We start from the raw sequence: 27,884 nt of genomic DNA, 5'->3' as shown, positions 1-27,884 counted from the left end.
CTGCTTAATGTGCACAGTTATGTTGTAGAATAAATGGATGTTCTCACGTTATTAGCAGACTGAAGTCAATTAACTACCTTAATATTATATATAATAAAGTCCTTATATTTAGTATATGTTAGTAGTGTACAAGAACACGTATTAATGGTTACATGCATAACTGTTCTATGATTACCATTTACAACTTTTCAAAGTAGCGGTTGGTTTCATGTAAATTAAACTTTATAATAGCTGCAAGCTTTTCAAATAAACCAAGCTTATGTCGGTTACTTAGACTCATTCTGAGTCCTTCTGTCATTGGGTTTCATATAGTCAGTTCAGCACATTTTAGGCTTATCTGGTGGACTAAATGAATGAGATGCATTCCCTTGTTGATTCAAAAGATCATCTTCTGATTTGTTGCATTACCATTTTGAGTATGTCACTCATCCTCACGACTTGAGCCAGTGTTTAGTTAGTCTGATTTAATGAACCTGAATTGACCTTACAAGAACTGCTTCGATTCCAGCTGATTTGTTTGGTTCATTAGATTCAGGTGTTGAACTTAAATTGACATTTTTATTATTGAGCAGGCCCCAAATGGACATTATTTGTTTATTTAAGTTTATTTGTGCTTTAAACTTTAACTGATGTGAAGCAATGAGAAAAATCCTTCATTGTCAAGCTCACTTAACCACCACTGCTCTCCTGGCTTTGAGAGGAGGGGTCAATCAAAAGCTAATGTGACTTTGATAAAGCTGGAAAATAATATCTATTTGTCAATGTCCATCCTTTGAAATATAATGTATATTACATGAACAAATCAGAAAACAATGTGTGTTCCATGATTTGTTGTAGTCATGCTAAAAAAATTAATTTGAAGCAGGCAAGTGGACAGACTTCATGCTCTCACAAGCTAAAACTAATTAAAATTTACAAGGTAAGAGCAGTAAATGATAGTCAAAGTCAGTAAATGTAATTTGTAATAACACTGTCACCAGTCACAAAGGAGGATGACATGCTTATGATATCATATATATTTGATCAAAAATATTTCATGTTTCATGAACGTATGTTTCATGAACATAAAAAGAATCCAACTTATTCCATCCATTCCTATTCTTGTGATCAACTTATCCAGCGTATCCACATTATGTGTCACGGGTCTGCTGGACCTTATACTAGATGGCTACAGCCTGAAGACACAGTACACCCAAGATAAGACAGGAGCTCATTAGGTTGCCACTCAAGAGACAAACAACCGTTCACACTCACATTCACAGCTACAGACAATTTGGTGTGATCAATTCACTTAAACTGCATTTTTCTGGAGGTGGGAGGGAGCCAGAGAACCCAGAGAGAACCCTCATAGACACTGGGAGGACTGTACAAACTCCATACTGAAAGAATCAAACCTGGAACCTTCTTGCTGTCAGGCAACAGCGCTACCCACTGTGTGACCATGCCAGCCCATATCCTAGTTAATGAAAGTGAATAATATATTTCAGCCCTCTGATTCAGCTGCACTCCAAATTTAATGGGTCTTTCCTTCACTGATTCTGAGATCTTTTGCCACGCTTCATTAAAATTGGGCTAGCAGTTTTTCTGTGACACTGCTGACATACAGACAAAACTATGGACAAAATGGGCTGTGTACTGACCTCTTTTCAAAGTAGAGCTGATTTTCACTTACAAGGGTTTCATTTATTTAATAGTGCAAAGGATGCATATAATGTGAGAACAAAAAGTATTCAAAACATACTCTTTTTGCAAATTGGTCTACTTGGAAACGTGTATCTGTCTCACCACCTAGGATCCGCGTACCCACACTCACTCATAATTGGCTAATGCAAAGCAGCTCATGAATGTTGATGTTCAGAAAAACGCCTGCTGCTCAATAGCTGCTTATAGTGAATGAAGGCAGCAACAGAGGAAGATAAAGAAGAGGATTATAAATATTGCAAATGAAAAGGTTTTTGTGTAACCAACTTTAAGTACCAACATTTATGAATGGGAATATAATCTATGCTGTTGTTCTATGTAGAAATCAAGCTTATTACTCATTACTAATGAGAGACTCTATAAATACAGCCCTGCAAGAGGTTTAAGATGATAAAGAAACTTAAAAATGCATCACTTTTTTGGTTCAACTTCAGTAAATCTTATTCTTTATTTTTTCTCATTTGCATACATCTTAGGTTTTTGTAATAATTACAAAAAATATATAATGGTAGGCTTTTGTGGAAGGCTTACACCTATTCAAATACACCTACACCTATTCAAATAGCTTTGAATAGGTGTAAACCATTGAAACCAAGGAGTGGACCCAAAAGCAAAGCAGACGCCGTAAATAGTAAAAAATGATTGTTAGTGAGGGCAAAACAGGAAGCTCAGAAACGGAGGGATTCAAAAAACTTGGGTGCATGAAAAAATAATGTTTGGAATCTGTAGTTATGAGAGTCCTTGAGCAAGTTGAAAAAGCGAGACTGGGCACGCTGGTGGCGGCAGACAATGAAGAGGCACACGTGAACTGCATAGTGTCAGGTTCAACCAAAACTGAGGTCACTAAGGCTCTATACGGTACTTGCCAAAGGCATTCATCCATGAATCCCACATGGATGTGACACAGAGCAACTGACTAGCACTGAACCAGAGGTTGGACTGGAATAAGAGCAAGATATTTGAACAGGTGTGAAGATAGAGTGCCAGCCCTCGACTGCACAGCCATGCCCAGCCTGCAACAGAAAGCAAAAAAATCCCAGCTGGAAATCCAGGTCCTTCCAAAATAAAGAAACCTATGCTACCACTAGCTCAACTCAGGGCTTCAAAATATGTGTTGCTTAATCATCACGGACAACTTCACCATATTAATCCTAAATGATCACTCCCTTGTTAAATTTGCCTTCTCTTACAAAAGGCACGGAGTTTGAAGAGAAAATTACATTCAAAAGAATGCTAAGTATGTGATAACATGATAGGATCATTACACAGTCTAGCCCTCTTATCTGTACTCTTCTTCTAGAAATTGTGATGTTAAGTCATTGCTGATGAAATTATAAGTAGGATTTTGATTAAATGGCTTAATTTAAAAAATAAATAAATAAGCAAGACCAGTTTGGTGGTCCACAGCGAGGACAACCATGTGACCATTGGATGGTGGTTGTCCAATGATGAAGTCCAATACAATGTAGGACCAGGGTCTGTGAGGCCCAGGCATGGGCTACAGCAGGCCAGCAGTGGCCTGATAGGATGGCTTGTATTGGCTGTAAGCAGGACAGTCCCCACAAACTCATGGGTGTCCTCCTCCAATGTAGGTCACCAGAAACTCTGCTGAATCACATCCTTGGTACACAGGATGCCGGGGTGACAGGTGAGTCTGGATTCACGGACCCACTGCAGAACATCAAAGTGAAGAACAGAAGGAACAAATAAACAGTCTGGGGGTCAAGAACCACAACAACCTTCACTCTCTCTTTGACATCACAGGTGAGAAGGCAACCAGGCAGGAAGACAGCAGGATGGTGTCTGGGCAGGAAGGTAGGGGTCTCCTCACCATCGTAGAACAGCCAGTACAGAGCATCTAGCTAATGTTGCAGACGCCAGGATGATAAGATAGGGAAAACTTGAACTGGGTGAGAAACAGGGCCCAACGAGCCAGATGAAAGTTTGACTCTTTTCTGGATATACTGCAAGTTGTTATGCTCAGTCCAGACAAGGACTGGCTGTTTGGTACCCTCCAATCAATGGTGCCATTTTTCAAGGGCCAACTTCACCGTCAGAAGCTCTCAATTGCCAATGTCATTGCATCTCTCAACACCAGAAGAAGGCACAGGAGTGACTCTTCTGTGCCTCTGTAAACCTAAGAGGACTGCATCCACTCCCTGCATCGAAAGCGTCCACCTCTACCACAAACTGCTTTTCAGATTGGGCATTGAGAGGGTGGGAGCAAATGTGAAACTGGCCTTGACAGAGAAGAAAATGTCATCTGGAGTGGACTACCGCCTGAATTGGACCTCGAAGGATGATACAAGAGCCATGAAGGGTGTCAGGATCATACTGTAGTTCCCAATAAATCTCCTATAGAAGTTTGCAAAGCCAAAGAAACATTGGAGGAGTATGCAGAGTCAGGTACAGGCCAGTAACTGTAGACATAACAAAAATCTGGTCTGTAATACAATCACGGCTCAAGGTTGGATTTTATATGGTCTGTACTTTTTTGTCAAAAAGTGTGTTATATTTTACCCACAATACTTTCCACAAATTGAGCATTGCAGCTCCTTTTCTCAACTCATGAGGCAGCCACACACATGTGTAACAGATGCCTGTCAACTGCCATTAAAATCTGCAAAAAGAACACAATGATGGTCCAATCAGAGCCCATGCTGTATTTTGCTACTATCTGTGCTTGGGAGGGGTTGTCACTCCAGAAGGCTCTGCAGGTGTTTGCAGCTGACTGTCTGAATGAAATTTGCTCTGACCCTTCAGCTGTCATGGCTAAAAATAAGAAAAGGAAAGCTGACAAAAAAAGCCACTACTTCCAGAAAAAGTGGAAATTACAATATTTTTGAATATATTTGCAGTGAAACCTGAAATAACTGATTGGCCTGATTTGCAATGAGAATGTTTCCTTGTAAATACAGTTAGTCCTCAACCTATGAACACAATTGGCTCCAAGAGGTTGTTTGCAAGCTGAATTGTTCATCAGTCATTATGTATTAAATTTCAATCTATAATCGCAATTTGAGGTTGTTTAAATGCTATTACTACTCTAAATACAAAAATACTATTCCCTAAGACCAGAACAATAATAGGACATAAAAGCAATATGTAATACAATAAAATGCAGATATACCTCGGGCTTGCATCGTTTTGAGTTATAGCGTTCTCAATTATACCTTTAGCACTCTTTTGCTTTATCAGCCATGATAAACAGTGGAATATCGAGGGGGGAAAGAAGCCCTCAGTAGTAGTGAACCAAATGTTTGCACACATCATGACCTCTGAGACAATGCCACAATTTTTCCAGAGATGCTTGTCAGTAGCCCTGTGCTACACATTTCCAGCTCTTTGTCATGATTGGCAATATGGGTGTTCAAAATAAGCTGTATTCAATGGATATTACATCCCTCAGTGGTTCAAGGACTTTTAAGATTTAGCCAATATAAAAAAGGATGTGTTGTTATTCGTTTTTCCCTTCACCATGGACCCTGATGACACTCCACCTCATGTGCAGTTGGAGCTGAAGAAGCTTCAGTGTCCCGGGTAATGATGCAGACAACTCCCGCAGCTCTCTTGTGTCTTTTTACTAGCAGCTGGATAAGGGCAAATTTACAGATGCATATTTGCAAAGAAAATTTTAAGCTTGCTGTCCTCAGATCCACATATTTTTGTGAGCAGATGGTGCTCGTTATGAAGTTGAATAGGACCGCTTGAGGTCAACACTAAGTGACTCCCACCAACGTGACATTTCATGAAACTCCAACCGGACCTGGCATATGTCACTGAAGTCACTGAAGACACTTCAGACACTAATCCAGAATGCTGCTTCCCGTGTACTAACCAGGGCCAGTACCAGAGACCACATTTCTCCTGTGATGGCTTCTCTGCACTGGCTCCCTTTGAAAACTAGGATAGATTTTAAAATGCTCCCCCTCACTTACAAAGCCCTTCATGGCAAGGCTCCTAACTATCTGAAGGAGCTTTTAGTTCCTTAAAATCTATCTAGAGCACTACACTCTCAACATACAGGCCTACTGGACTGGTCTGGTTTGGACTGGTCACTCAACTCAGACTGTGTGTACAAGAAGGGGCAGAGCAGGATGTACTTCCTGAGGAGGCTGGCCTCCTTCAACATCTGTCCTAAGCTCCTTCTCATGTTCTATCAGTCCGTTGTCTCCAGTGTGCTGTCATACGCCATTGTGTGTTGGGGTGGTGGGGCCTAGAAAAGAGATATGGACCGTTTTAACAGACTCATCCGAAGAGCGGGCTCAGTGGTTGGGCTGAGCCTGGACTCTGTGGAGACAGTTCTAGTTTAGGACCATGTCTAAATTCAGGGCCATCATGAACAACACCAGCCACTCCCTACACACCACCTTCTCCCAGCAGAGGAGCACCTTTAGCAGCAGACTGCTGTCACACAGCACCTCCACAGAGAGGCTGAGGTCCTCCTTCGTGCCCCGTGCCATCAGGGGGTACAATGACTCTCTTAGGAGGAGCGAGGGGGAAGTGGCGAGGTCAGTACACGGTTAAATGGATTTGGATTTAATTTTATACTGTTCATATTTTAATTTTATACTGTTTATATTTTAATTGTTTTAGTATATGTACTGTTAATGCTACATGTGTCTGTTAGTGTAGTGTATGTCTTGTGGTATGTCCTGTTTTTTTTGTTTTGTTTTTCTGGCGTTTGGCTGAGCAGTGGATATGTGCAATTTCCTCCGTGATTATTAAAGTATCTATCTATCTATCTACTGGAAGTTATTAGGACAGGAGCTAGAGCCTTTAGCTACCAAGCCCCTCTGTTGCTCGGTAGGCAGACACTCTCCCATTATTTATTAGTAGGCTTAAAACATTTTTTGTTCATGAAAATTACAATTAAGGCATCTTAGGCTGCTTAGTTATGTTGGTATAGGCCTACACTGATGGAGACCCAACATCAAGACTCAATGAGCTCCTCTCTCCTCCTTCTTCTCTCTGACCAACTCTGCTCTCTGTTACTCCTCCTCCTCTCCGGCCTTTCTTTACTAACTCAACTTCTTCTCTAAGCTCTATGTCCTCACAGGTTTTTCTCAGGTTCACCCCTCATCTGTCCATCCTGTGGACCTGCTCCTCTGCTCCCACCAGTAGAGCATGTATCCCTCAGCTGAGGTCCTGCCTCCTTCACCGTCACCATCATATAGTCATCCATGCACTGTCATAGTGTTTTTGAAATAACCAACTAGATGATGGGGAACTAGTATAGAAGACAGCATCTCAGGAGTCAGTGAACACAGCCTGACATTCCCTTCCCCATTTCAGCACCTGGATCAAAACTCCTAACTCTAACCATAGAGACATAGACTCTATCTGGCATATATGCCATTATGTCTCTCCCACTCTCTTTCCTTTGCCCTATCCCTACCTCCGTTGTATTTCTTTTCCACCCAACTGGTCAAGTTAGACAGCCACCCTCCCCTTCCTGGAGTTTCTTCCTCAATGAGGAAGTTTTTTTTTCCACCACTGTCGCTTTTGCTTGCTCTGGAGAGTTCTGTTGGGTTTCTCTGCCTTTAAAAGTGCTTCGAAATGTCTACTAAAGTGATTAAGCGCTTTACAAATAAAAGCTGATTAATTGTTTATATGTACTCAGATCTTGGGACCCAGTTTCACTCCTCACTTCAGTGTCAGTGGCCAGGTTGTTGATTTGCTGTGAGGGACTGTTACGGCCCCTGCTGTGCACTTATTGGTTGACCCTCTGTTCATATGTGAACTTTGTGAAATGCAGTGTGTCATCCCCCAGCTCGTAAGTGGCTCCAGCTGGAAGGGCGTGGATCTCGGCTTCCTGCCCCTGCATAGTTCCGGCCTACTGATTGGTGGACGGATGCAGGACGAGACCAATCAGCTTTAAAATCCCCACGAACGTGGCAGTCGGGGCAGTTACCTTTCTAGACACACTGCTTGCCATGTGCCTCCAGACTTTTGTGTGACGTCTTTGATTGTGTGTTAACTGTTCATGATTTGAGTGACAAGACGGGCCTGGGATAAGTTTTTAAAAACTGACAACGCTACAATTAGAAGTAGGTAATTTATGTTAGGACACACTAGGTTTAGGGGTGCTGGCTCCCCCTTGTATTTAACCTTGTTTTCTTTTAGTAAATCAACAGAGTAACTGTTAGGAATTTAGGTTTGTTCACTTTGTTTATCTCTATTTAAAGTATTAGCTCCTTTGCAAGTCTCCTTGGGTTAGATTTATCGGTCCGTCTTAGTTTGGGTTTTTTACACCTTGTTTCGTTTATGTCAATTAAATCACATTGTATTAATAGACAACTTTTATCTTAAAACATCTTCAATCTGCTTTTATGTTGCGTTCCTTAACCATCACGAGCCGAGGGACATAACAGAGACATATGTCTATTGTCTTACAGAGTTTCTGTATGTTTCTGCTGGAATTTGAGATAACTTGTACTCCTTTGTCTCACAACGAGCTGATGTCTCATCCAGGGCTCGTGTGGCAGCAGGTGGCGTATCAACAGACATATTGTGTCCTCAACTGTGGTTACTGTCACTCATTATGTCTCCTCTACTGTTCTATTTGTATCAGTGTGAAGAATGGCAAAGCCACACCTTTGATAGAAATATTAGAAAATATCAGAGTAGAATCAGGTCATTGATCATTACAGCAAAAGTGAAGTGAAGTTAAAAGTGCAACTCTATAAGTCAGATATATTCTTACAATTTTTGGGGCAGTAAAGAGTTTGCAAGGTAACAGTATGATCACAAGAACACCCAGGAAATTGTTCTTAGCCATGAGTAGGTAAGAAAGAAATGAATGTCAAGTATAAGAATAAGAATTTATCACCAACAAGCAAACTAAATCCCTCCAGATTACAGCACATATGTTTCTGTAATGCTTATAATCATTTTATTTGACAGCTATTGAAGGAAAAAATAACGAGTTCTTTCATGGTTTACGGTGAAGACTGCGCCATAAAATGAGGGTTGGTCTTGCAAGTCTTTTATGGCTGCCGGTGGATCACCCAGCAGCCTAGTCATCATCCAGTAAGCCCCTGATTTTTACCTCACCCCACACACACACACACGAACACACACACACACATACACACACTAAACAAATGTTTAGTAACAAGGCTGAATTATAGGTTAATTTGATAAATTAGTCATTCAGAAAGATAACCTTTTGATGATGTAAAAAACAAGTTACTCGAGCCTGTTTTCACTCATACATCTCCATCTACAGTAACATCCACTATTGATAATCATACAGACCAGACGCCTTATGTGTGAATTCCAAACCGAAACATGACGTATGCTGAAAACCAGAAAACTGTATATATGTACACAAAAGTATCCAGATGTATGAATCTGTGTACACGGAGGAATCTAAGCACATTTTCCTTGTACATCCCAATCAGAGTGGAATTGAGTTCAGAGGTTGGATCCAGTCCCATCTTGTCCACGCCCCCATTTAAACATGCCAGTCATATTTAAATGAGCCCTGCACTTCAGATTCCCTTCCCTACATGATCAGTAAATTAAAAGAAAAGGAGCAAGAATTGGAGAAAAAAATAAAGAATTTCATGGAAAGCGAGTTAGAGGCACTACTCACGGAAGTGGTTGTATGGGGGGAAAAAACTGTTCTATTGCACGCTAGCCTCCAGTATAAGCAGCAAACACAAGAGGAGTGAGTGGGAGAGTGTGTGTGAGGCTATCAATGCTGTGGGGTCAGAGAAGCGCATCCAAGCACAAGTGAAAAAGACGTTGTCAGACATTACGCTGGATATCAAATGGAGGATGGCTGCACACTGCCAAAGTGTCTTCTCCATTGTGGGTGACACAGTTCACTGTGGTGGTGGGAGCACATGTGGATGACTCTGATTCTATTGTGTTATACCTATGTATTTATGTATCTCACAACAAATGTGTACATACAGCACCGTGCTCCCACCCTATGAGAAGTTCATGTGTAAACGCTGTATTTATGGAATTGTTTGATTTGAAATATTTTGAATTTAAATATAAATATACCAGCGTATCAAAGAGGATATCAAAGACTTTGACTCAACTGATTACAGTAATCCCTCACACATTCGTGCATCAACACACACGACTTCACCTCATCGCAGATTTTTAGTAGGTAGTCATGTGATACCAAAGGCACATTATATTGGCTGACAGCTTCCGGAAGTGTGCTACCTTCCGTGGGTCCGGGAGGCAACGCACTTCAGTCAGACAAAAGTGCTTTAAACAGTTGATAAGAGTGTGAGAAAAGGTAATACAGATAAAAGGTGGTTTAATATCGTATGGGGAGAGTTCATAAACATTTAAGTTACTGTAAGTAATAAGATGAAGAGTTTGTCGCTCTATCGCAAAATTTGTTATTCACGTGTGGTTCCTGGAACACATTAATCGCGAGTTTCGGGATTGTATGGCAGCATACCCGCAGTCCTGTCCAGGCAGCACCACCGTCCCAAATCAAATATCTTCACAATCATTGCAGATAGAAAGATGAAACCAAAAGCACATTACTCGGGCGGCAAAGGGGATGAAAATGAGATGATGACGTTGACCTTGAGAAAACTGGGTCAAGGTCAAATTTCACTTTTATACTTTTTTAGGTATACATCTTGGAAACCTGATGAGATATAATCACAAAACAAAAAGCAACATTTTCAGGAAACCAGAGGCACAAAAATGTGAAGCTGTCACAGGATATTGCCTTGTTTGTCATTGTGTCCTTGGACAAGACACTTTACCCTCCTTGCCTCCAATGAGGGACTCGCTGGTGTATGAATGTGTGTGATTCTTCTGGTGGGGGTCGGAGAGGCCATTGGTGCGGATTGGCCACCAAATTTCCGTCAGTCTACCCCAGCTGTGGCTAAAGATGTGGTTTACCATCACCAAGTATGAATGAGGAGTGAATGAATGAAGCGCTTTGACTCTCTGAAAAAGCGCTACATAAATCTTATTCATTATTACAATTGTTTTTGCATTTATTTCTTGTTTGTTTCCCAGCATCACGTATAACTGTCGCCAGTCATGCCAGTCATGAAGTTGGCATGAGGCACCGCGCATTTTATTTCACTCTTGATAAATATAAACTTTGGCCCGAAAAAGACGTACAGCATACATCCTTTGTCCATGACGCCAGACCACTGCTGTTGAGGTTTAATGAGGTTTGGACTCAACATAACTCTGTCTCTCTGACACCTGCTAGTCACATTATGGCACTGCACTTTGTCTGATTAGCTGTTCTATTTACTCAGGAGTCTCCAGTGAAAAACCATCCCTGAACGACTGAACCAGAGTCTGCATCCTGTTGGACTTCTACAAATAAAACACTTGGGTTTTCAACTCCATCAGAGCGCCACCTTCAGTTGGAAGGTCCATCAAAGTAAGTCACATCTGGTCAAATTTCATTAAAGAATACTACAAACAGACTAAATATTTGATAGAAAAATTACCTATTTTTAATTTGTTACAGCTGTTGTTTCACTGCTGCAGTTATTAATCTACAAAAAATCCTGAAAAAAACATTACTATAAAAGACCTTTAATTATGTTCAGCCTACCACACACACACACACACACACACACACACACACACACACACACACACACACACACACACACACACACATAAGGAAGGGATCCATGTTTACAAATTGCAAAATAAATGTCACAAAAACAAGAAATATTATCCATAGATATCTTCTGTCAAATCTGCTTTCCATCAGTTGAACGCAAGGAGTTTTTTCCCCATCCTCTTAGAGTGCTGCCTTGCAATTTTCAGTTTCCCAAAACAGAAATGACACAACTTTACACTTTGTAATCACTCAGAGTTGAGCTGCACGTGCACGGAACGAAAGCTGTACAACTTTTAGTTGATGAATTAATCAATCACCGCTTCAAATAAACCAGAATTATCCTTTGAGAAATAACACGATCTATCTTTAAGTGAAACCAATTCTTTCTTTACCATTTGTCTTCATTTAACTGATTTATTAACTGCCTTCTCGACATGACAGCACACTGAACTTTGTGACTATACAGCTGCCACACACACCCAGTGTCAGAGGCCTTGGTGTGGTGCACCAGCTGCTGCCTGATATTTAGCCGCAGTCCTGTGGAGATCTCTGACCTTTCCGCTGCCGTCTCTACCTTTATGTGACTTCATCAATCCTTCAAGTTAAGTCCCGAGCTGTGGCCACTCACAATGAAGAGATGCTCTTTGTCTACCCGTCCGGACCTGTGGGATGATTTGTTGATCTTCATCATGGAAAGCATTTGTTCACCCAGACAGCACTGCTGAATGTGCTCAGCGCCCAGTGGACCCAGGCTTGTGTCTGGATTAAATTGACCAACATAACCCTGGTTGTCTCTGCTGCTCTGTGACTCACTCGTCTCTCATTGTTGCCACCGCAAATCAACAGCTGCACATTTGCAATGGGGGAATAAAATTGGTACCTGTTTATTGTAAAGTGGAGACACTCTTTCCTCTCTCTCTCTCTCTCTCTCTCTCTCTCTCTCTCTCTCTCTCTCTCTCTCTCTCTCTCTCTCTCTCTCTCTCTCTCTCTCTCTCTCTCTCTCTCTCTCTCTCTCTCTCTCACACACACACACAGGCAGAGAGAGAGAGACAGACAGACAGACAGACAGACAGACAGACCGACCGACCGACCGACCGACCGACCGACCGACCGACCGACCGACCGACCCGACCGACCGACCGACCGACCGACCGACCGACCGACCGACCGACCGACCGACCGACCGACCGACCGACCGACCGACCGACCGACCGACCGACCGACCGACCGACCGACCGACCGACCGACCGACCGACCGACCGACCGACCGACCGACCGACCGACCGACCGACCGATCCGACCGACCGACCGACCGACCGACCGACCGACCGACCGACCGACCGACCGACCGACCGACCGACCGACCGACCGACCGACCGACCGACCGACCGACCGACCGACCGACCGACCGACCGACCGACCGACCGACCGACCGACCGACCGACCGACCGACCGACCGACCGACCGACCGACCGACCGACCGACCGACCGACCGACCGACCGACCGACCGACCGACCGACCGACCGACCGCGACCGACCGACCGACCGACCGACCGACCGACCGACCGACCGACCGACCGACCGACCGACCGACCGACCGACCGACCGACCGACCGACCGACCGACCCGACCGACCGACCGACCGACCGACCGACCGACCGACCGACCCGACCGACCGACCGACCGACCGACCGACCGACCGACCGACCGACCGACCGACCGACCGACCGACCGACCGACCGACCGACCGACCGACCGACCGACCGACCGACCGACCGACCGACCGACCGACCGACCGAACCGACCGACCGACCGACCGACCGACCGACCGACCGACCGACCGACCGACCGACCGACCGACCGACCGACCGACCGACCGACCGACCGACCGACCGACCGACCGACCGACCGACCGACCGACCGACCGACCGACCGACCGACCGACCGACCGACCGACCGACCGACCGACCGACCGACCGACCGACCGACCGACCGACCGACCGACCGACCGACCGACCGACCGACCGACCGACCGACCGACCGACCGACCGACCGACCGACCGACCGACCGACCGACCGACCGACCGACCGACCGACCGACCGACCGACCGACCGACCGACCGACCGACCGACCGACCGACCGACCGACCGACCGACCGACCGACAGACAGACAGACAGACAGACAGACAGACAGACAGACAGACAGACAGACAGACAGACAGACAGACAGACAACCAGGCCCCATCACACCTCCTTCACCTATGACACACCCAACCCCTTGCAAGAACACAGGACCCAAAGATTACCGACCAGCAGCGCTGACGTCACATAGAGAGGCTGGTCCTGTCCAGCACAAGGACACTGGTTAGATCACTACCTGACCCTCTGCAATTTGCATCAGCCTCTCCTAGGTGTGGTGGATGCCATTTGCTACCTGTTGCAGCACGCCTGTTTCACATCTGTACCCTGAGATGGTGACCAACTACAAGAGGAAGAGGATAGCTACACAGCCCATTTTCATTCTGAGGGGAGGAAGTGAAGAGAGTGGATGAATTTGGGTACCGGGGTGTGACTATCGTCAGTGGACTGAACTGGAAGTCCAACACCTTGGCTATGGACAAGAAGGGGATGGGCAGACTCCAATTCTCATGGAGACTCAGATCTTTCATTGTGTGCAGCAAGATGCTGGAGATGTTCTATAAACCTACTGGTGAAAATGTTTTCACCGTGGTCTGCTTGGGGAGCAGCATGGGAATCAGTGACACAAATAGAAAGAGTAAACTCATAAGGACTCATAAACTGGCTCCATGTTTCCTTCTCCAAGAGACTCTTACAGCTCTAGTGTCACAAGGAAGCTTCAAGAAGTCTTTCCTGCCAAACACCATCACACTGTATAACAGCTTCAATCTGTTGCACAGAGGGAGACACTGGATTACACTTAACAACTAGACCGCACACTGCAAATCACTGGACTGCTGGAACTGATATCTTTACACTCCACTGCATGAAATGACTGCACATTATTCTATTCATCCATTTTATTGGACACAAGACAACCGTAATTGTCTCGTGTTCAACTGCTTTTCCACCTTGTGGAATTTTAAATTTATATATCTTTGTCTTCTTTTTGTCTCTTCAGGGGTCGCCACAGCGAATCAGTTGCCTCAATCTAACCCTGTCTTCTGCATCCTCTTCTCTCACACATCCATAAACCTTCTCTCTCTCTCTCTCTCTCTCTCTCTCTCTATATATATATATATATATATATATATATATATATATATATATATATATATATATATATATATATATATATATATTTGTGTGTGTGTGTGTGTATGATTTAGATTAGATTACGTTAATCATTGTAGGTATTAGTCCAACAAGGGTGAAATTTGCGTGATTGCAACAGCAGAGGGGAGAGGGGGGTTCATACATACATAATGCTGTAATAGATATATGTAAATGATATACTGTATTATCCATTTATTCTGGTATCCATTACATTTTCATTATGGGGAAAGTAAGTGAAGACAGTGGATGAATTCAGGTACCTGGGTGACGATGACAAAATATTGGATGTAAACATAAAACTAATGTGCCTTTGATTTTTAGGGGTAAAAAAAAGTGACAAGAGAGATGTGTCTCTTTAAAATAGTAAGCACATTAAGTAATTAAGTAAGCCATTAAGCACAAATACCTACAGAAATGAGAACTGATCCCAATTAGGATAATGAATTGGGAGATTACCTCATGCATATGGTCGAGCTGATTTTCAGGTTGTCCAGCATGGCACAATGATAGAGATACAAACACTCTCTCACTAGCAGTAATACTAGGTCATACAGGAAAGTTATTGTATATCCTTATCCTTATATCCTTAGTATACAAAAGTACGATAAAGATACTTCCAGAAAAAAGTGAACACTGAACACAAGGACCCCCTTTGGGGCTAGAGGCTGGTCAGGCAAATGTCTGCAAATAGATTGCAGCTGCAAACTCTGGAAATTTTCTCCCAGATGGAACAGGACAAATATGGGGGACAGGTGACACAAATACAAGGCCGGCACTTATCCACAGGTGGTTGATCCTGGAAAAGAGATGTGGAATGAGCATGTGGTTAACCAGGTTGCTTAACCACGTGGAAAAGTAGCCAGATTAACAAATACGGGTGACCTGCCCCTGTCTTTATACTGCTGGCACAATTTGAATCGTGTTGATAAGCAGCGCGTGTACAGAGAAGAAGGTGTAGTGGAAGAGTAACAGGCACACCCTCGAGCATAGACTCTGACAGGCAGGAAAGGCAATCTGCAAAGGACACACAAGACCAACTGATGAGTGTCTACTTAATTATACAGATACGAAAAAATTAAATTACTTGGGGATCCTAAAATTTTGAAACTGGGTTTTATTTATGGTTGAGTAAACATTATTACTATATAAAATATAATTATTTCCATTTTAATTGCAGTAATGGAATCCAGGTAATCCACACAAACAGTATACCTTTAAATCATCATAAAAAATGATGATTGGATGGAAGTAGATTTAATTGAAACTCTTTCAATGTGTATTACAAAATACTCAATAATTTATGGTTGCATTGCTTTTGTCCATAGGTTTTTTATCATGATTTGGAGGAGAGTTGATAATTGAGTGTATGCCAAGCAACCCCAGTGTAACATTTACATTGATGTGCTTCTCAGAAAATGTCCTCAGGGTTGGCAGATCTGTATCAGGAAGAATCCTCATTCAGGTCTTACAAATGTCATCAGCTACACTATAAAGTGTAGGTCTCAAATTGTTGTAATCCCTCAAATAAAGATCATTGTGTGGAAAGGAACACACACATAGTTATAGAAACATGTAAAATAATTAAGATAGAATTAAGATAGAGACTATTAAAATGTGAAAAGATGGGAGAAACTGCAGCAGTTTGCATTTATTCCCTACTCCCAATGCTTGTTTGAAAGTCAAAATACTGCTGCTATCTTAATCAATATCGGGCCATCAGCCCAACCTCTCAACTACTCAACAAATGCATGTTGAGAGGTTTTAACAAATATATTTGTCATAATTCCGATCCATTTTCCTCTCCAACTCTTTCAGACCATGTCACATTAATAGCGGGATTAATTTATCCATTATAGAGATTTTGATGGGTGAAATATGTGGGAGTTTACAACCGGCCATCCTTCATTCAGTAAGCACTTAGATGTGCTGTTTATCTTGGAGTACTAAGGCACACACTTGGAATCAAACCCTTCTTAAGTCTCAAATATTGACTTTTATCTTTGTATTTCATGTTTTCACCAAATTCAAAGTCAATTTCTTGAGTTAGAGACATATTATTATTTCTTCTATTAGCATTACAGTGGGCCCTTGTTCCTTGTGTAATGCGTTCCAGGAACCACACGCGATTAATGAATTCCGTGATAGAACGACGATCTATCTATCTTATTATTTACCGTAATTTAAACATTTATGAACCCTCCTCATACTTATATTAAATCACCTTCTATTTGTATTACCTTTTCCCACACCCTTACAGACTGATTAAAGCACTTTTGTGTCTCACGTAAGTCCGAGACTAACTGAACATAACGCACTTCCGGATGCCGTCAGCCAACAGAATGCACGTACGGTATCACGTGACTGCCTACCAAAAATCCGTGATGAGGTGAAGTCATGAGCGTTGATGTGCAAATGCGCGAGGACGCATTGTATCACTATCAGGTAGTTCTTCGGAGCGTAAATTTTCACACTATTTCATTTCCCTACAGTCACTGTTGATTCTTGTGACAAAGTTGCTGTCTGTGTCACGAGAGACTTGTTCATCTTTTTAAAGTACTGACAGTAGAAATATTAAGCTGAGCTTCAATTTTTCAAAGAATTTTCCCTTTTATAGGCTTTTTCTTTTCTTTTTTGCCAACTCGCAGAAGCGCAGCATTAGTTTATGGTTACCCAACACTTAACCTCCCTAGGAGCTGATCTCCATACCAGCTCCTTCATGTTGTATTTGATGTTGTTGTGATCCAGGAGGTTCCATCCAGTAAAGGATGGATGAGCAGTGAGAGGCTTATTCCCGCCCCTGCTGCTCTACATGGCTGCTTGTCAAACTAACTTTAAGGGGCTGTTGCTGAGGTCTAGCCTGGAGCTAATAAAGCAGTGAAAAATGACTCAGTGACTCCTAAAGACTAGAATTATCTTTCTTTTTTAACACTGAGCTGTTTGTTTTCATGCAAGTGTAACTAAATTTTGAAGCCATATTATTGAAACATGACAGATTTTAATATGGGCAACTCTCCACTCACTCCTCTACTCTCTTAGGCTAGCACCACACTCCATACATCTGATAAATTAAACTGTAATTAAATTATTGGATGACTCAGCTAGACATTTTCCAGATAGTAATTAATAGTTGACTGATGGTGAATGTAATGTCCATTCATCTGTTTGCAACTTCTACAGTGTGAAAGTAGTCCGTCTCTAATCCATCAGGTTTTCAGAAACAGCTGTTTAAAAGGTCGATTTCACAGATTATAAGTATTTGTTCACCAAACATTGGATGACACAGTGTAGGAGTGCAGTAAAATGTTTCAATGATTTTAAGGAAGTTTTTGAACAATGAGAGGGAAAATATCCATGATGCCTTCACTAAGGGTTGTGGTTGAACTCAGAGTTCAGCTCTCTATTGGAGTCAATTATATTTATAGATATTTTCATATGAAATCAATCAGTTATCACCAGTAACAGATGCAGCCATTTCTCCATAAGTGAGAAAGAAAACCAAAACAGTTTTTACTTCAGCTATTTCTGCTGATTTTCCTAGGACTACTTCCAATTAAATGTCAGTTTCATGACTTACCATAAAGGTTTTCCATATCTCTCAGGTCATCGTATGGAAACAGAAATGTTATCTTCATCTCATCTCATAGTCCGTGAGAACAGCTAACAACTTTGTAACAAACAGTTCAAACTTTGATTGCCTTTAAATCCCAGGGGAGACAAACTGCTTATCACAATCCACACTTCCAAAACACATCAAATATTGATGGCTTCTTGTCATATATCAGATTTCTTTTCATGAGAGTAAATGGACTATAAATGCATTTAATAGTGAATATTTGGAGTTATAGGGGCATTAGCTGTAACCATAGCCATTGATGTACTCTAAAAGTTAAAATGCACGTTCTCCAGGTCCAGCTTCTGTTTTATGTAGAGTTTCTATTGGTCCTCGTCTTAATATTTAAAATGTCCTCAGGTTTTAGACTGTTGTTTCTGTTCCGTTCTGTAATGAGCTCTGATTTGTTAGAACGCTTGAAACAATTATTTAAAACAATCTCCTGATTAATCAGTAATGACATGATATTTTGCGGCAGTCTAAGTAAATTTTAAAGAAACTTTATTTACTCAATGGAGTGTGTGCCATGCACCGAGGCCATTGGTTCAATAATGTGTTCCTTTGCTGCATGACTTCCATTTGTCTCTATGCTAAACTGTCCTGCAAACAATAATGGCCATAAAAATAGATTAAAGGTTGCTTTGAAATTGATATCTTGAAATCCATCCTGCTTTGCATATTAAACGGTAGTGAAATCTCTTCCCACACACAACTTGGAAAATCACATTTTTTGTGATGGCTTGATGCTAGAAATTCGCAACAAGGAAGAGCCAACTTAAATGGAGTAGTGCGTAAATGTTCATCGTCAATCATATCAATCCCCTTAAAAAGGAAGCCCAAATTAAAAAGTGCAATGCTAAACTTTCAGGATTCTACCTTGGAAATTCATGACAGAGCACCTTTTTGAAGTCTAGTCAGCATTTTATGAAAGAGTTTTCAAACATTAGAGAACATTTTTAACCCATGACAGAAAATTGAAACATCAAATACATATTTGACAAGGTTTCTGCTGGGCCATATTAAAGTACAGTTTAATGTTCATTCATCACTCTCAGAGTCTCTACCTCTGTCCAGATATCTCATAGGTATTCAGCTAGGTTGAAAGTTACTGTGACCAACACAGATTCACACAATTCCACTCTCCTTCTATGCATCTGACACCAGTTTTTGCATTTTTCATTAGATGTTTTGTGATATGACATGAGTGTTATGAAGAAAAGGGGCTATATTTTAATCTCACGCAAACACACTCCATGTACAGTAGAATGAAGTGCCCATCTAGCCAAATATTCATCTGGAATATTCAGTTTGAATGTTCCAGATGAAATCTGGAACACATAGTTATGAAATCATAACTACTGTATGTCAAAATAGAATTCAACTATATTAATGCCACTTGGTCATTAACCCCGTCTAAAACATCTCATCCGCACAATCAGAACATGATAGTTGCAAGTGTCTCTTCTCTGAAGTAATTTTGTCTGAACTAATGAGTAAAGATAGAAGAGTCGCTAACCATTTGCTTTTAAACACTTTTGATGAATGGCTCCTGTCCCAGTGGCTCGTGATGTCATTAGCTTGACACCAGATAGAAGTGAAGTCTTAAAAGAAAATGGAAAATTGATTTACCGCAATTTTCATCCGGAGCAAATAGTTCATCCCCGTAATCCCACGCGACAGTGCCCACAGCGATTAGAAAACTGCCATTTTGTGCTTCCTGTCGCACTCATGTGGAAACACACTGTTCTAATCAGCAGCTACACTTCGTTTCATTTCACAACTATTAATGTAATTTGAAAGACAGTCACCAAGGCTGGAGTGTAATTTGGTGATGTCTCAATGGAGCTTACTTGGAAAGGTGTTACTTCTGTAATTCTATTACAATTGAGCATATGTTGAAGAAGTAGCATAAAAAAGCAATGGGGATTATTCAACAGCTTCATATTTGATTTCCTGTACTGTACAATCATATGGCTTTCTGTCTCAGTATTTTTGTAAAGCCCTTCCCTGCCACTGGCTCCGATAGCATGGTGGCACAGTGGGTAGCACTGTCACATTACTGTAAGTTTCTAGATTAGACTCCTTTCTGTGTGGAGTTATTCCTGTGTGTGTGTATTCGCTCTGGGTTCTCTGGCTTCCTCCCACCTCCAAATACATGCAATTTAGTTGAATTGATCGGTTATAAGTTGCCCACAGGTGTGGTTGTCTGTCTTTCATGTCTTTCTGCGAAGTCCTGGCAACACATCCAGATTGTATCCTACATTCCACCCATGGACAGCAGGGACAGGCTCCAGCACGTGCAAAGCAAAAGAAGTAACTCTAGACGAGAAGATGAGTGAAGAAGAAGAAAAAGAAGGAGAAGATATACTTTATTGATCCCCTCGGGGAAATTACATTTGTCACTCAGGTGTACATTTGTTACATTTTTGTGTTAGTTTTTCACACAGTATGTATGTACAGGCCCCTGAAACAACCACAGCACACAAGAGAGCCTGTACGCATGCAGTTAGTACACAGTACACAACATCAAGCTGTACATCGGGAGGCAGAGTGACGGGCAGCAGCTTACTGGAGTGCGCCCCAATAGAGCAGCTTGTAGGGGGGACGGAGCCTTGCTCAAGGTCGCCTCGGCAGTGGCTGGAAGGTGAGCTGACGCCTCCCACCAATGGGAGGCGTCAGCTCCTACCTTGACCCCTATCATCTACCAATGGATGCTAGTGTTGACTTCTTAAGATGGTCCGTATGAGGCTGTTTAGTGTAAGATTTTTTTTGTAGTCTTAAACACCTCAAAAAGCTCAAACTTTGATCACATGACGACATTGCTCCTTGAGATAACTGTATGTATATGTGTGTGTGTGTGTGTGTGTGTGTGTGTGTGTGTGTGTGTGTGTGTGTGTGTGTGTGTGTGTGTGTGTGTGTGTGTGTGTGTGTGTGTCTGTGTGTGTGTGTGTGTGTGTGTGTGTGTGTGTGTGTGTGTGTGTGTGTGTGTGTGTGTGTGTGTGTGTGTGTGTGTGTGTGTGTGTGTAACATGAAAATGCCAATGCCACATATCCAGTAATCTGGGTTGAGTATGTCTGGAAAACCTCTGTGGGGAGGACAAGGAGGCCTCACCAAATGCCTGAAAAACTGCAACAGGTTTCTTACAATCAACAGGAGCAGCTCATCAAAGCATCACCCCTTCTACACAGTGGAAGGCATGGTGTGCCTACACTATCCTTGGAACTGTGATCACACCTAATAGGGAAAGTGTATTCAGGGGAGGGACTGAATAAGAGAGACTCAAACACTTCAAAAGCTTGGCTACAAAGTACTTGCAACACCTTGTTTGGGTCACGGAGACGAACACCTCTGAAGACATACCTAAGATGGGAGCTCATCTGATAGATGGGACAACTTGAACCACGGGTCTCAAACAGGACAACCTGGTCACACTTTGCTGAGCCTCCAACCTGAGGGACCACCATCCTAAGGGATGGTCCCTGGGTGCAGTGCAAGCACCCAGGGAGCGTGGGTGTGGTTCTTCATAACCTATCCTAAGGATGTCAAATATCCATGCAAACATTGCATACATGGCAATGTGCTGGCAACACATCTGGGGCATACCCTGCCTCTTATCCCTGTGAACCATGGATGGGCTTCAGCAAGACCTGTGACCCACAAGGCGGAAAAGTGGATGGGTGGACATTGCATACGTCCTCTATACAACTTGAAATTAACTTTATACAAAGGCTGTCCTGGAGGCTCTTGTTCCAGTGGCAGCACGATGAAGAAGTGATTTTGGAAGTTTCATTGTTCTGTTGGTAACATGCAAAGAAGCCAATACAATAACCGCTATCCACTTCAGGCTTTTCTTCTTCATGGTGATTTTATGTACTGTACAAAGTATTTTTTTACAAGAAACTACAGACACTTTTATTTCACCTGAGATATTATCAACAACAATGTAACATGAAATATATACGAAGCAATGTAATGTCAACACTGGTTGCATTACCTTCTGTATATATTGTACACTGAGGACTTTCTTCCCTCAGTCCTCAGCAAACACATCATCTAAATTCCAAATTTTTTTGCTCAGAGACAGGTTAAAATATAACCTTGTTGGTGGAGGTAATAAATGTACAGACTACAGTAGTATTCTTTGCTACTTCAGTGGGTCCCTCTCAATTACTTCACAGATGTTTGTTCCACAACAGACTTTATCCAATACAGACAATAATCAAGTTCTGATTTTGATTTCTTTCTGTTTCCAGTCTCTATTAGTCTTTTCAGGTCCAGCACACCACTGAGGTAGACAGCAAATAAATTTCACACAATACATCAATGATAATTGTCTCTCTCTCATACCTTTCACGGAAATGTTGCCACTCTCTCTCTCCTCCTGCTGAGCTTTAAATAAAAACCCACTACCACAAAGACTATACATGGTACCATCATGAATCCCATAGCGTAGCAGTTCTCATCATTAATTTTTCTGGCCTAAATATGTCTATCAATCTTTCCTCCTATCACTGAAGTGTTACATAGCAGAATGTTTTCTGTTATTAGAGGCTCTGGAAGAAAATAAATTTATCACAAATATTAAAGAAGTGAGCAAAAAAACATCAGCTCTTATGAATACACCTATATGAAACATTTGCTATGGATCCATATAAGTACATATGCCTCTGGTTATCAGACAGTTCCTTGTGGAGAGCTGGTCTTTATGAAATTGTCATGGCAACAATTGGAAAAAACAGTGGCAAACAGAGAAATGATAAATGATCCTATACAGTAAAACTACTGCAAAACAAAATCTGTATTTGTTTACTGCACATAGGCAGAATTCCCCATCTGTTTTTCTTTCTCTCTGTCTGAGTTTGTGTATGGTGGTTATGTGAGCCTGGAACAGGATGCCATTTTGGTGTGGACTGCTCATCAGAACAATTGAAAAGTGTTAAGGACTGAGTGTGAACAACAGACGAGCAATAGCAGGAATACAGAAATACACTCAAGCGTTATACTGTTGAGGTTACATTATAGCTTGCAGGAGAAAACCGGCGCTTAAATAACATTGATGTCACGACCCGGCTCAGGGTCTGCCCCCAGCCTCGCGCTGGGTTTCCCGCAGCGCAGATCCCACACCTGCGTCCAATCATCCCAGACACACCTGCCACCGTTTTATCCCTGAATCACTAACTATAAAGACCCGGCTTGAACACGGACCCAGCATCAGATCCTCTGTGTAGATGCCTTGTTTGTCGCCAGTTCATCCTGACTCCTACCTTGACCCCGGATTGTTTTTGGACCCCGACCTGCCTGCCTGGACCCGTATTAGAACTCTGCTTTGTCCCCGACCACAAACTCTGCCTCTCGGAATTGTACCTCTGCCTGCCTGTTTCCCAGTAAGTCCTGTCTGCATCCTCCCGTGTCTGCACGCCGCCCGTCCCGCTCTGTTTCCCTGGACTCGTGCACCGGTCTTTCCCGTGCTTCCCTCGTGTGCCTTTGCTGGAATAAAGACTTTAGTTCAGACGCACCTGGTCTCCGCTCGTGTCTCGGTCCTGACAGTTGATGGATCTAAAACAAGGATGTGACTTTTATTACGCTGTTTGATTCAACACCTGCATTACAACCTAAAACGTCTATGTCAAGACATATGAGTTACATTAACAGCTTAAATGGCTTTCATCAAATGTCTCCACCATCAAGAGAAAAAGTCTGATGGACTAACAGCACATTTTTACTTTTTCTCACCAGCTCTCTGTTTCATACAATTTGACTGTGCACCAAGCAGGTGGTGGCTGAAAAGTTTTCTTTCTCTTTGATGTTTGAGTATCTGAAATAAAATTACATTGCAGCCAAATTAATTTGACTCAGCAGTTTTTAGAGTGTTCACAGGCCTGCCAACCCAGGTCAAAAGAGTGTTGATGGGAACCCAAGAACAATGTGAGGTAATTTATTTTTTACAAAATTAGTACATTTTGGAAATTCTGTCGTAATGGAACACAGCAATAGCAAAAAATCAATCCAGCAAACCTCGAGTTCTCAGACCTCAACACTTTTCTGGAGCTCACAGCAAAACAGAATTCTAGCCAACGAGAAGTTGAGGAATTGTAATTCCCTCATCCATGAAAAGCATCAAGAACAAACTGTCAACAGCTTGTTTCAAATAGTTATTACCCAACTGCACCAAAATAAATTCTCATGTTGACCCCTGTCCACACTGGACCAACACTGGGAAGCACAGCATTTGGTTTACGGAATATGTTTGTGTTCCACAATATCTCTATCTCTCTATCTCTCTAACTCATACCCAGACTGACTCTCACTTATTCTCTGCAAAATGACGAAACCAAAAGCAAAATCGGAGGATACTAAAGACCAGATGGTCTCTATGAAAGAATTAAAGAGTGAGTTAAAGAGCAACTTTGATAAGTTAGGGAGTGACTTTGATAAAAAATTGGAAGAAAAGCTCAAACCGGTGCTAGATGCCTTGGAAGAAATGAAGGACAAAATGAAGAAAATGCAGAAAGACATGGATGAAAGAGACCGAAAAATTGTTGTCTTGGAAGAGGGACAAGAATGGATTATTTGGAACAAAGCATTCGTATAAATGATGTGATTATCACTGGAATCAAAATCAAGCCGAGGAATTACAGAAATGCTATGGCTAGCGCTGACATCGAATCTCTGGAGCAACAAGTGAGTTCTCAACTGAGGGACCTGGAGATAACTATAGATCAGACCAGATTGAGACATGTTACCCATTACCATCTGGAGGTAGGAGACCACCTGCAGTGCTGTAAAATTCAACAATCGTAAACACAAAATTGCTCTTCTGAAACAAGGCTTCAACCTGAAAGGAAAAAAATGTCTACATTAATGAGAATCTCACTAAAAAGAATGCTGATATCACCAAAAAAGCTCGACAACTGAAGAAGAATGGGCTGATCGAAAACACCTGGACGAACAACTGCAGGATCTTCATCAAAACAAAGGGGCTTTGTCCGGACCAGATGAAAACAATGGTGATCAGGAGTGCAGAGGAGTTGGTGAAATATGAGCAATAAAGACGTACAAGAATTGTTACTACACCAAAGATCAGTACAACAGAGTCACTTCAATATTGGGAGCTCTACGATTTTGGACACGTCAAGTATTTCACGGAACAGTCGAAAAATCTACACCATTGATGTCAGAAACATGGACTAATGAACAAAAAAACAAAACAAAACCAACAAAAAACAACAACTTGTATTTGTGATAACATGGCATAACATTACCTTGAGACTTTAAAGAGCATTTTGATATCTTTTGACAATATAATACCATGTGAAACTGTTCAAGTGTCTGTAGCAAACTGGTTAATTCTTGTATAAACACTGTCTGCTGAAAGAGGTTAATATGATCATTATATTCTTGTGGAGAACACTGGCAAGGTCAACATCTAGTTTTGACTATCCATGATGTTAACAAACCTTGTGTTCCTCGGAAGAATGTAAACATGGTTATACTCTAGGGTAAAAGGCTAATGTCTGGAAGTGGATAAGGGTATGAACATCTGTCAAAATTCAATGTATGAGCTGGTTGAAGACTTTTAATGACTGAGTTTGTTGATTACATATTCTAATGACAGAGATGTTTTTGTTGATAATTTAGGGGACGGGAATCTTACAAGCCAATGGCTTCTACCCGTCAACCCTTTTTTTTTCTTTTCGGATGTTGCGGATGATGTTTCAACACTGATGAAAGTGAAATATGTTGTAATAACATGTCTGGAAAGAAGAAAAATGAATTGAATAAATAAATTAGTAGCCATGACATACAATAAAACATCCAGCTGGGCTTTACAGAGAAGATTATGAGGCAGGTATTGTCTGTATTGCAGGAGGGTGAAGACTTCATAGATCTCCCTGTGGCGAAGCTGTGTGTGTGGGGGGGGGGGGGGTATCCAGATTTAAAATAGGTCCAACAATGCCACCTGGGGTATTGCATTAAGGAGGGATAATGACAGGGCTGGGGCCTACCAAGCAGCAGAAACACGGAAGAACAGGACCTTCGATCTGTTCTGAACTAATGCCAAGGAGGCATACACCGCCACCCTCCTCCCCCTACTTGGTATATCAGACCATAACCTAGTGTACCTGCAGCCCACCTTCATCCCGCTGGTGAAACAGCTGCCAGCAACAACCCATCAGGTCAGGAGATGGTCTCCGGAAGCTGAGGAGACGCTTAGGGACTGCTTCCAGACCACCGACTGGTATGTTATCGAGGGCTCACATGGGGAGGACGTTGACGAGGCACCTCAGTGTTTAACAGACTATATGAACTTCTGTGTGGACACGATAGTACCTGTCAAGACAGTCAAGTGTTATCCCAACAATAAACCCTTGGTAACCAAGGAGATGAAGGCTGTCCTGAACAGGAAGAAGCGGGCGTTCAGGAGTGGGAATGAGGAGATGAGGAAGGCCCAGCAGGCAGTGAGACTGTTTGAGGGTTTGAGGCTAAAGAAAACTACCAGAGGAAACTGCAGAACCAGCTGGGGCGCAACCAGGTGCATGAGGTCTGGAGTTGTCATGAGGACAGTCACCGGCTACGGCAAGGGGCGCAGTACAGTGGAGGGGAACATGGAGCGACCTGACTAACTCAACAGCTTTTTTAATCAGTTCAGCTCCCCCGCCACTCCATGCTCCTATCCCCAGAGGTCCTTCAGCCCTGCTGACCACCATCTACCATCTCCTCCTCACCCTGTCCGTCCACCTCACCTGCCTCGCCCTCGCCCTCCCCCTCTCCATCCACCTCACCTGCTTCCCCCTCCCCGTCCACCTCACCTACCTCCCCTCGGCCAAATCTAGACCTTTCCCTTACTTAAACTGCCAGACCCTTTGAGCCAATGGATCAACATGCCACCCTCCCCCACACAGCTTTCACTGCAGACCAGGTGACATCCATGATGCGGTGGCTTCATCCGAGAAAGGTTGCTGGACCAGACCAGGTCCCCCCAAGACTCCTCAGGGCCTGTGCTGCTAAACTGGGTAAGCCCTTACACCAGGTTTTCAACCTCAGCTTTGGCTGGGGAGTGTTCTGTCGCTATGGAAGACATCCTCCATTGTTCCTGTGCCCAAGCGGAGATGCCCGACAGAGATCAATGACTATCGGCCAGTCGCTCTCATCTCGAAGGTGATAAAGACCCTAGAGCGACTGCTCCTGGAGCTCATGCATCCCCACATGCAGGGTGCGATGGACCCTCTCCAGTTTGCCTACCAGCCTTAGATTGGGGCTGATGACGCCATCCTTTACTTCCTCCATTGTGTGCTCTCCTACCTGGACGTAGGGGGCTGTGCTGTCAGGGTGCTCTTCTTCGACTTCTCGAGCACCTTTAACATGATCCAGCCCTGGATCCTGCAGAAGAAACTGTCATCCATAGCTGTGGACTGCTACCTTGTGAGCTGGATCATGGATTATCTAACAGAAAGACCCCAGTACGTCCATATGGGGAACTGTCATCAGTAGTGACCAGCAGCAGAGGGGCTCCACAGGGAACTGTACTCTCCCCCCTTCTCTTCACCCTCTAAACGTCGGACTTCCAACACAACTCAGATACAGTACATGCCACATGCAGAAGTTCTGAGATGACACAACGATTGTGGCATGTATCAGAGAGGGTGACGAGGGGGAGTACAGGAGGGTGTTGACGGACTTTGTGGGGTGGTGTCAGTAG

The sequence above is a fragment of the Antennarius striatus genome, chromosome 17, assembly GCF_040054535.1.
Source record: "Antennarius striatus isolate MH-2024 chromosome 17, ASM4005453v1, whole genome shotgun sequence".
NCBI classification, from domain to species: domain Eukaryota; kingdom Metazoa; phylum Chordata; class Actinopteri; order Lophiiformes; family Antennariidae; genus Antennarius; species Antennarius striatus.
This window is presented reverse-complemented; position numbering follows the sequence as displayed.